General features: G+C 50.7%; 1 protein-coding gene across 2 annotated transcripts in view; it reads right to left on the bottom strand.

The window, feature by feature from the left end:
* The window catches only part of STK33 (serine/threonine kinase 33), a 71,132-nt gene extending 66,578 nt beyond the window's left edge, over positions 1–4,554 (bottom strand). For both annotated transcript variants that reach the window (XM_083164642.1, XM_083164643.1), the window contains exon 1: positions 4,372–4,554. The gene's annotated coding sequence lies outside the window, so the exon portion shown is untranslated. The remainder of the gene's footprint in view (positions 1–4,371) is intronic.
* Positions 4,555–9,374: the final 4,820 nt, after the last annotated feature.

Raw genomic sequence — 9,374 nt, 5'->3', positions numbered from 1 at the left:
TTACTGAATCACTGTGTACTCTAACTGTCAGACCTGGTAATTAACATTCCGCAACACTTCACACCACACAACACACACACACACCGTAACTCCAGACTGACAATTTCAACAAACAGTAATTAGTGGAAAGGTTTCCTGAAGACTGGCCAAATAAAACACACATAGAAGTGTACGCTGAAAGTGACGGCTCAGGGTGGCCGGGATTGGCGATAGGGAACCTATTATTGCTGCCTGCCCCTACTATATTAATATATAGATAGGACTTTCCACGTGCTGCTCCCTTTCTCTCCCTCTCTCAGACTCTCCGTCCCTCTACAAAATGGGCTCTCAAGACCCACTTATTCACCAGCCAACTCTCATCTTACCATCCATGCTCACTATCTACCCCACATGTCACCCCTGTCTGTCTGTCTCTCCACTTTAGAAGGCAAGCTTCGAAAAGCAGGGCCCTCCTTCCCTCATGTGCTTTTTCCTTTTCTACCACCTTGTGTCATCTTCTAACGCAGCGTTGGTTATGTGCCCTGTACTTGTCCTCTATTGTATTCAGCTGTAAGTCACTGTTTCCTGTTTTGCTTATTAATTTGTGTACTCTGTAATTGGGCGCTGCGGATCTCTTGTGGCGCCATATAAACAAAGGATAATATTAAGGCAAGTTCTGCTCATTATAGATGGATAGCAAAAACCCTCTGCCCTTATCTCATCAAGGCCCCCCATCCTACATTCTGCAGGAGACACCCCGAAATAGTAACCGTCTCCCTGACTCTCTGCAGAGACTAGCAATCTCCCTGATCGCACCTCACCCGCCAGAAGGGGGCGTTTGCGCACCACGTTCCAACGGAGCCCTCTGCCTCTCTGGCGATTCCCAGCGCTGGCTGAGAGGCCCTTCATCTTTAGGTAACAGGGTTACCTATGTAGCGCGCCACAAAATGGCTGCCTAGCTGGGTACCTTTTGTACCTGCTATTTTCTGTACTCCGTCCCTGGTTATTCTATGCGTGGAATATTTAAATTTGTATTCATCAATCTTTACTAAGTGGTGTATTAATGGGTTTGCATAAATCAGTAGTCCACGCAGGGGTATGTCATTCTGGCGGCTATATCTCACTGGTCCAGTACAGCAGTGGCGGATTGCCCATGGGGTGACAGGTCCGATCTCCCCGGGACCCCCCCACACATTCTAGGGCCCCCACACCCACTACACCACTGCTGCGGCGGTGGCGGGTGGGTGCCAGGCAGCGTGTCCCTGCGGTGTATGTGAGTTCCGCTGCGGGGTCCCGCGGCCGATGGGAACTAGTAGTTCCCATCGGCCGCAGGGACCCCGCTGCTGACCTCACATCCGCCGTAGGGACACAGCGCAGCACCGATCCCCACAAGGTACCGTTCCAGGGGGGGGGGGGGGTGTCTGTGTGTGTGGACTGTGGAGAGGGGGGGGGGAGTCTTCCAAACCGCTCGAAGTGAGGGGGGGCCCACAAACCTTGTGTTGTCCAGGGCCCCCGCAAACCTTAATCCGGCCCTGCAGTACAGGGAAAGCGGTGAGGCCTCGCTCGTATCTGTAGCACTGCTGCCGGACCTATGCATCACAGGAATGTCACTAATCACAGTCACCAGCCGAGTCCTAGCGGTCCTGTCCTGCAAGATGTGTTTACACAGGCACCCGGTGGAATAAGCACAGTTAATTTTTATTGTTACTAATGATCAAACAACATTACTTGGCCAGGAAAGTAATGCTACAGGGAAACCCTATGACCCCCCCAGACGAGATCTGCAAACATACTGTATTGCAAATATGCATTCACTAGTAGTATAAACTATAACCTACAATGGATCAAACCTTACTGGTCTCTATGGAAACTACACAACACCATCCCCCCCCCCCCCCCCGAACAATTGAATGTGATAACCGCACTATTGTAACAATATTTAGGTGAATCCCATAAAAGGGAAGAGGTACAGGTAATGTGCTATAAAAACTGTACAGGGGGTTTGGTCATGGGTAGAGGGGGCGTTGCTGCATGTAAAGGGGGCGTGATCATCAGGGAAGGTTGCGGACCACCAAAGAGTGGGCTCACCTGGCTGGGGATATATATTTCACATAGCAAATGCCAGGTCGCACCTGGGATTTCGACGCGGGTCCGTCCGGGGAACCCGGCATTTGCGATGATAGTCCCCCACAGTGACACTTCTGGGTGTCTGACATTAAAAAGGGGGCAGGGCAGTATCGGGGGAGGAGGCAGCGCTTGGAGCGGACGCTGTCTCCTCTCTATAATGTGAATGGGACTCAGGTGAAGCTTGACCCTGATTACCCATTCACACTGCCCAACAACCCGGGTCCAACCCGGGAATAACCCTTCTTTTACCACGGCTAGAATTGCCTTGGCCCTGGTTGGACCAGGGTTCTTTGTGCGATGTGAAAGGGGTATTAGAGACAGACCACCTGACACCAGGGATGGGTGATGGATAACTTGCCATCCGAAACCCCGACTGTTCAACTGCTTGAGAGTCGCAATTCCGAACAACAGGGCTATTTGATTTTGTGGGTGTCCACTCCCAAGCAAAGTGAGCCACCAAGCCCGGAAGGGGCTTTTTTATAACTGCGCCCCTCCTCCCTCGTCAAAATACTGGCACCCAGGATTCTGCTGTCGATATTGACCATCAGTATCCTGACCGTCGGTGTGTCACACCTAACCAGCGAGGGATTACCTGGCAAGGTAAATGGGAGGGGGGTTCACACCTGTTATTATCCTGAAAGTAAAGAAAGGGAGAGTGAAACTATCTCATCATTAGTGGTGGGAGCAATCTGTTCTCACCTGACACCTGTGGGGGGGGGGGGGGGGGGATAACATGACACATACACTACCACCTGGTATCATCAGGTAAGTGGAGGGATATGATCACACCCACCTCAAAAGCAATCTTACAACCGTGGCACCTGGGACATGGTGAGTGAGATGGTGTCAGGGTGCATGGAGGTTTCTCCGGCTAAATGGACAGCACAGTGTAATACAGTATATTGGGCCTTTATAATAATACAGAAGTAATAATAATAGTGGTAAGTAAAGCACGTTGCATACAGTAGTTGCCCCGCAGTTGGCTCACATGTGCACGCAGTACATACTCTCACAGATCAGGGTAACACCACAGGAATAGTGACATGCTTTCCTCACCGGGGGGTCCTGAAACCTGTTACAGCGGATTGAAGCTGTCTGAATCGAGCATGTTCCGGTCAACCACCCTTAGTTATACCCATGTAGTTAGACGCCTTAAGATAGTCAACCACGTCTAGATCTATAGCAATGGAAGATAGGCGCCAGCGTTAGAGCAACGGGAACATGGTCGACAAGAGTTTTTCATGTTTTTTTGGTGTGGATTGTCACAGGTGTCCCCTGGGGCAAACTAGTACTATTTCAAAATATGTCCACTTGGATAGTTAAGTATGAACCAAGTCGACCTCGGACATTGGGCAAAAAAAAAAAAACGTGAAAAACTCATGTCAGTTTTTTCGACCAAGCGCCCGCCGCTGGCGTCTAACTTCCGGTACTATCGATCTAGGCGCAGTTAATTATCTTTAGGCTTCTAACTAGATGGGTCGACTAAGTGTGGTCGATCTAGACATGGTAGACCCGTCAACCGGATACGACATGGAACATACCAAACATACACCAAACACACATAGAACATACATGAAGCCTACAGATAACATGCAAGGGTCCCATATAGAACATAAATGTATCACACATTACTTATAGGTCCCACCCAGAATCCATGCATGTAACCCGCAGCACATACCTGATGCACACATAGAACATACGTGTGACCTACAGAATACAGTAACAAGGACCCCACACAGTATAGAACACACCTGCTGCATGCATGCAACCCAAGTACAATGGGTTCCACACAAAATAATAGATGTACACATAAAACATGCATGTGAACCACAGCACAGGAACATGGGTCCCATGCAGAACACATATGCTGTGCACACAGAACATGCATGGAACCCACAGCACACATTAACATGGGTCCCGTACAGAACAGCACAGAATAACATTGGCCCCATGCAGAACACATTTGCTGCACACATAGAGCATGCATGGAACCCACAGCACACGGTAACATGGGTCCTGCACAGAACACACCTGATGCACACATGCATGTAAACTACAGTAACACTGATCATATACAAAACACACCGAGTCATACATGTGCTACACAGTACATGATATAACGCACCACATATGTGTGCACGGGAGCCGCATGTGTCTGCGTGCCCGGGAATCACATGGCACGCGCTGCCAGCAGCTCAGGTCACCATGGCAACCACACAACTCAGGCGGCGCGGCCTACACACGGTCCCCGGCACGCCCCCTTACCGTCAGGAAGCCCGGAGTGTGTACAGCACGGGGGTCTCCGCTCTCTCCCGCCGCCCCCGGTGCTCCGTCTCTCACTGACACTGACACCACCAGCCAGACATCATGACCGGGACCGGGTGTAACGGAGCACGGGCAGGACACCCCTCCTCCAATCCCGTCAGTCGGGGGGCGGCCCTGAGTCACCTAGTGCCCAACCACGTGCTGAGAGGGGAGGACCCGATGCTCTATTGGCCAATCCTGAGCCGGTGGGTGAGGCCTGTGTTATTATTGTATTACCTGCAGTTATGTAGCCGGGTGCTGTAGCCATAGGGTATAATGGGGCCTATGTATCATCAACACACCTTGGGCCAAATGTAATAGGGTGAGAGTTTCAGAAAGTGAGAGATTTTGGGAGAGTTTTCCCATGTTTTTTAAAGCAGCAATCAATTACATGGCAAAATCAATCTGGTTTTGCAGTGTAATTGATTGCTGCTTTAAAAAACATGGGAAAACTCTCCCAAAATCTCTCACTTTCTGAAACTCTCACCCTATTACATTTGGCCCAAGTTTTCAGTGCAATTCTGCAACTCATACCCCTTTCACACCAGAAAATGCCGGGAATTCGGTCCCGGGATCATGCCGGCCATTCCAGGGTTGGCCCCTTTAACACCAGCCTAGATTCCTGGGTTGACACGGGTCTAGTGCTGGTGTGAATGGTCCCGGGCCAAAAATCCTGGGACTTTGTTACAACCCAATGCCTAGACAAAGTCCCAGGATTTTTGGCCTGGGGGTGGGAAAGGGGTATTAGTGGCGAATTTCCTATTAGGCACATGTTGGGGCACACTTGGATGCTTGTTTTAGTACTGTCAGCCTGACATGTACCAGTAACTGCAAAATAATTCTACTGTACTGTAACAAATGGCATCTTGAATAGAGTGTAAATGTATAGTTAGTGTCCAATCACATACAGTAGGGCCGGCGTCACCCGCTCAGCAGAGGATGCAAAGCAGGTAGGCGCCGGGCAGGAGAGGTGCTGTCCCTGCTCTGCATCCCCTTCTGTCTCTGTGGCTACTGCTGCGCTTGTCACACTACAGGGCACGCAGCAGCGCCGGAGGCACAGAGCTCCCTCCAGGCTCCTAAACATCAGGTCAACAGTACGGACGAAAAGGGGCGGGGCTACACAGGCGAATGGGTCGGGGCTACATGGGCGGGGGCAGGGCTACATGGAACAGAAGGGGCGGAGCCAGAGCCGGCCCTAGCCTAAATGATGCCCTAGGCAAGATTTTGGCTTGTGCCACCTAGCACCGCCACTAGTTCCTCCTCTGACCCTGCTCCCCTTTCCCAGCACCATCAACCCTCATCATAGCAGTCATCATTTTGATGCCCCTACCCGCAATATTTTAAATAGAAACAGTGCACATATTTGGTGCGCAGCCCAAACAGGGGTGTGTTCTTGCTGGGAAGGGGCATGGTCACACAATTTTACCCCCAATTCAAATTATGTCACACAGTAGTGCAACTTTATTCACATTATATCATGCGATGGTGTCCCTTATTCACGTTACATCACACTGTAGTACCACTTTACCCTATATACATTACTCCTCACATTATTCACATTATACCCTTAGAAAAAAATCCTGAGAAAATATTGTATTTTAACCACCTCCATGGCCACACTGCAACCCAGCACAAAGCAGTGTGTGCTGGGCAGAGGAGAAGAGCTGCAGCTGCTGCTGTCACTTAAGGGGAGGGGGCCCGGGTCCCCCACTGGGCCCTCCCATCAGACTTTGGCCTGGGTAATTTGTACCCCCTACCCCTTTCTCTCGGCACCCCTGATAATACCACACAGTAATGCCCCTTACAAATGACACACATTATTAATGTCCTTATAACCATAATGCCCCTTTCACATTATGCCAACCTTTATTAATGCCCTTGATACACATAATGACACACATAATGCCCCTTACACATATGTTGCACATTATTAATGCCCTTATACACATGACACACATAATGCCTGTTACACATATGTCACACATTATTAATGCATTTATACATGACACACATAATGCCCCTTATACATATGCCGAACACTATTGCACAACCAACCCACCCGCAGACAGCACTCACACAGCCACTAACACTGTGACCTCTGCCTCTGCTTGGATACAGATGTTTCCTCATACATCTTGTCTCAATAGGCCATGCAGCTCCTGGCCAGTTCTGCATTATATGTGGCATGCCTATATTTTGTGTGGCTGTACCTGCATACGGAATGCTATGTTACAGTGATTTCCATGAATACACTATTTCATATGCAGATACAGCCTCACTCACACACAGAATATAGGCATGCTGCATATCATTTTAATCAGCAGAAGCTTCTGATGCCCCTGGGCATTCCAAATGCCCTAGGCAATTGCCTAGTTTGCCTATGCCTAAGGCCGGCCCTGGGCGGAGCTATGAGGGAGCAAGACTGAAGACGCAGGAGAGGATGAGCTGCCAGGAGACTAAAGTGTTAGTGTACTATGTCGGCAACTGATGTGGGCATGTGTATAGGTAGTGCTACTAATGCAGAGGCGGATTGGCCATTTCCCGGTGGGCCGGTCCAGATTTGTACAATTATCCCCTGTGGCCTAGCCGCCACTTTCCCCCCTGTGCAGCCCACAGTAAATATGGCCACGGCCGTCCGTGGCTTTGACCAGTTGTAAGATGGCAGCGACAGCTTCCAGCATGGGAGCATGACACCGGAGCGGCGGAGCCCGCTAAGCGGTCCCTTCCCCGTGCCACTTGAATCCCAACAAAGGTGTCACTTCTTCCTAAACCTGTAATACGTGTGCCCTAAGCAGCAGCAGCAGCATTTGTGTGGGAGGAGGACTGGTCACTGCTCACTCTGCTCCCGGCCCCCACCAGCACCTCCTCTGGGAAGGAGGAATGCACAAAACGAGGAGTTTACATAACAGGGGTAAGAAGAAGGAGCAGGCCACCAGCACCCACCCCTGGTCACCAGCACCCATTCACACACACACACCCCCTTCCCGGTCACCAGCACTAAAAAACCCCGGTCACTAGCACACACACACACACACACACACACACCCCACCCCCCCCCCCCCCCGGATTTAGCCACCAATCCGCCCCTGTACTAATGTCAACAACTGGTGTGGGCTCGTGCATAGGCAGCGCTGCTAATGTCGGCAACTGGTGTGGGCACGTGTATAGGCAGCACTGCTAATGTCGGCAACTGGTGTGGGCACATGTATAGGCAGCACTACTAATGTCGGCAACTGGTGTGAGCACGTATATAGACATCGATACTACTGTCTGCAACTTTTGTGAGCATGTGTATAGGCAGCACTACTAATGTCGCCAACTGGTGTGAGCACATGTATAGGCAGCGATACTACTGTCAGTAACTGGTGTGAGCATATGTATAACCAGGGGCGTAACTATAGCACCGCAGCCCCCGCCACCGCGGGGGGGCGCTGTGCATGTGAGGGTGCCGGGGGCTGCGGTGCTATAGTTACCCCCCCCCAATCCCCCGCAGACTTACGTATCTTGCTGGTCCCGGCGGCTCCGTTCTTCTGATGAGGACCACAACAAAATGGCCGCCCCCATATAGCAAACAGTTCTCTGAAACTGTCTGCTGTACGGGGGCGGCCATTTTGTGGTGGTCCTCAGCAGATGAACGGACGGAGCCGCCGGGACCAGTGCGATAGGTAAGACTACGGGGGAGGGGGTTAGCATAGGCGACGGGGCGGCCGGGGGGGTGCTCGACGGGGCGGCGGCGGGGGGTGGGTATGGGCCGCCCCCCCCCTAACGGCGGGGGGGCGCCCAAAACGTAGCTACGCCACTGGTATAAGCAGTGTTACTACTGGCAGTAACTGGTGTGGGCATATGTATAAGCACCGCTACTACTGTTGGCAACTGGTGTGAGCACATGTATAGGCAGCAGTACTACTGTCAGTAACTGGTGTGGGCATATGTATAAGCAGTGCTACTACTGTCAGTAACTGGTGTGAGCATATGTATAGGCAGCATTACTACTGTCAGTAACTGGTGTGGGCATATGTATAGGCAGCGCTACTCCTGTCAGTAACTGGTGTGGGCATATGTATAGGCAGCGCTACTCCTGTCAGTAACTGGTGTGGGCATATGTATAAGCAGTGCTACTACTGTCAGTAACTGGTGTGAGCATATGTATAGGCAGCATTACTACTGTCAGTAACTGGTGTGGGCATATGTATAAGCAGTGCTACTACTGTCGGCAACTGGTGTGAACATATGTATAGGCATCACTACTACTGTCGGCAACTGGTGCGGGCACGTGTATAGGCAGCGCAACTACTGTTGGCAATTGGTGTGGGCATTATATATAGGCAGCGCTACTAATGTTGGCAACTGGTGTGAGCACATGTATAGGCAGCAGTACTACTGTCAGTAACTGGTGTGGGCATATGTATAGGCAATGATACTACTGTCAGTAACTGGTGTGAGCATATGTATAGGCAGCATTACTACTGTCAGTAACTGGTGTGGGCATATGTATAAGCAGTGCTACTACTGTCGGCAACTGGTGTGAACATATGTATAGGCATCACTACTACTGTCGGCAACTGGTGCGGGCACGTGTATAGGCAGCGCAACTACTGTTGGCAATTGGTGTGGGCATTATATATAGGCAGCGCTACTAATGTTGGCAACTGGTGTGAGCACATGTATAGGCAGCAGTACTACTGTCAGTAACTGGTGTGGGCATATGTATACGCAGCACTACTACTGTCAGTAATTGGTGTGAGCATATGTATAGGCAGCGTTACTACTGTCAGTAACTGGTGTAGGCATATGTATAGGCAGCGCTACTACTGTCGGCAACTGGTGTGGGCATATGTATAAGCAGTGCTACTACTGTCGGCAACTGGTGTGGGCAAATGGTTAGACAGTGCTACTGCTTTTGGCAACTGGTGTTGGCACATGTATAGGCAGCGATACTAATGTCAGCAACTGGTGTGGACGTT

The sequence above is a fragment of the Crinia signifera genome, chromosome 11 (genome assembly GCF_055691185.1).
Source record: "Crinia signifera chromosome 11, ASM5569118v1, whole genome shotgun sequence".
NCBI lineage: Eukaryota > Metazoa > Chordata > Amphibia > Anura > Myobatrachidae > Crinia > Crinia signifera.
The sequence above is the reverse complement of the archived record's forward strand: the minus strand, read 5'-3'. Positions and strand labels throughout refer to the sequence as shown.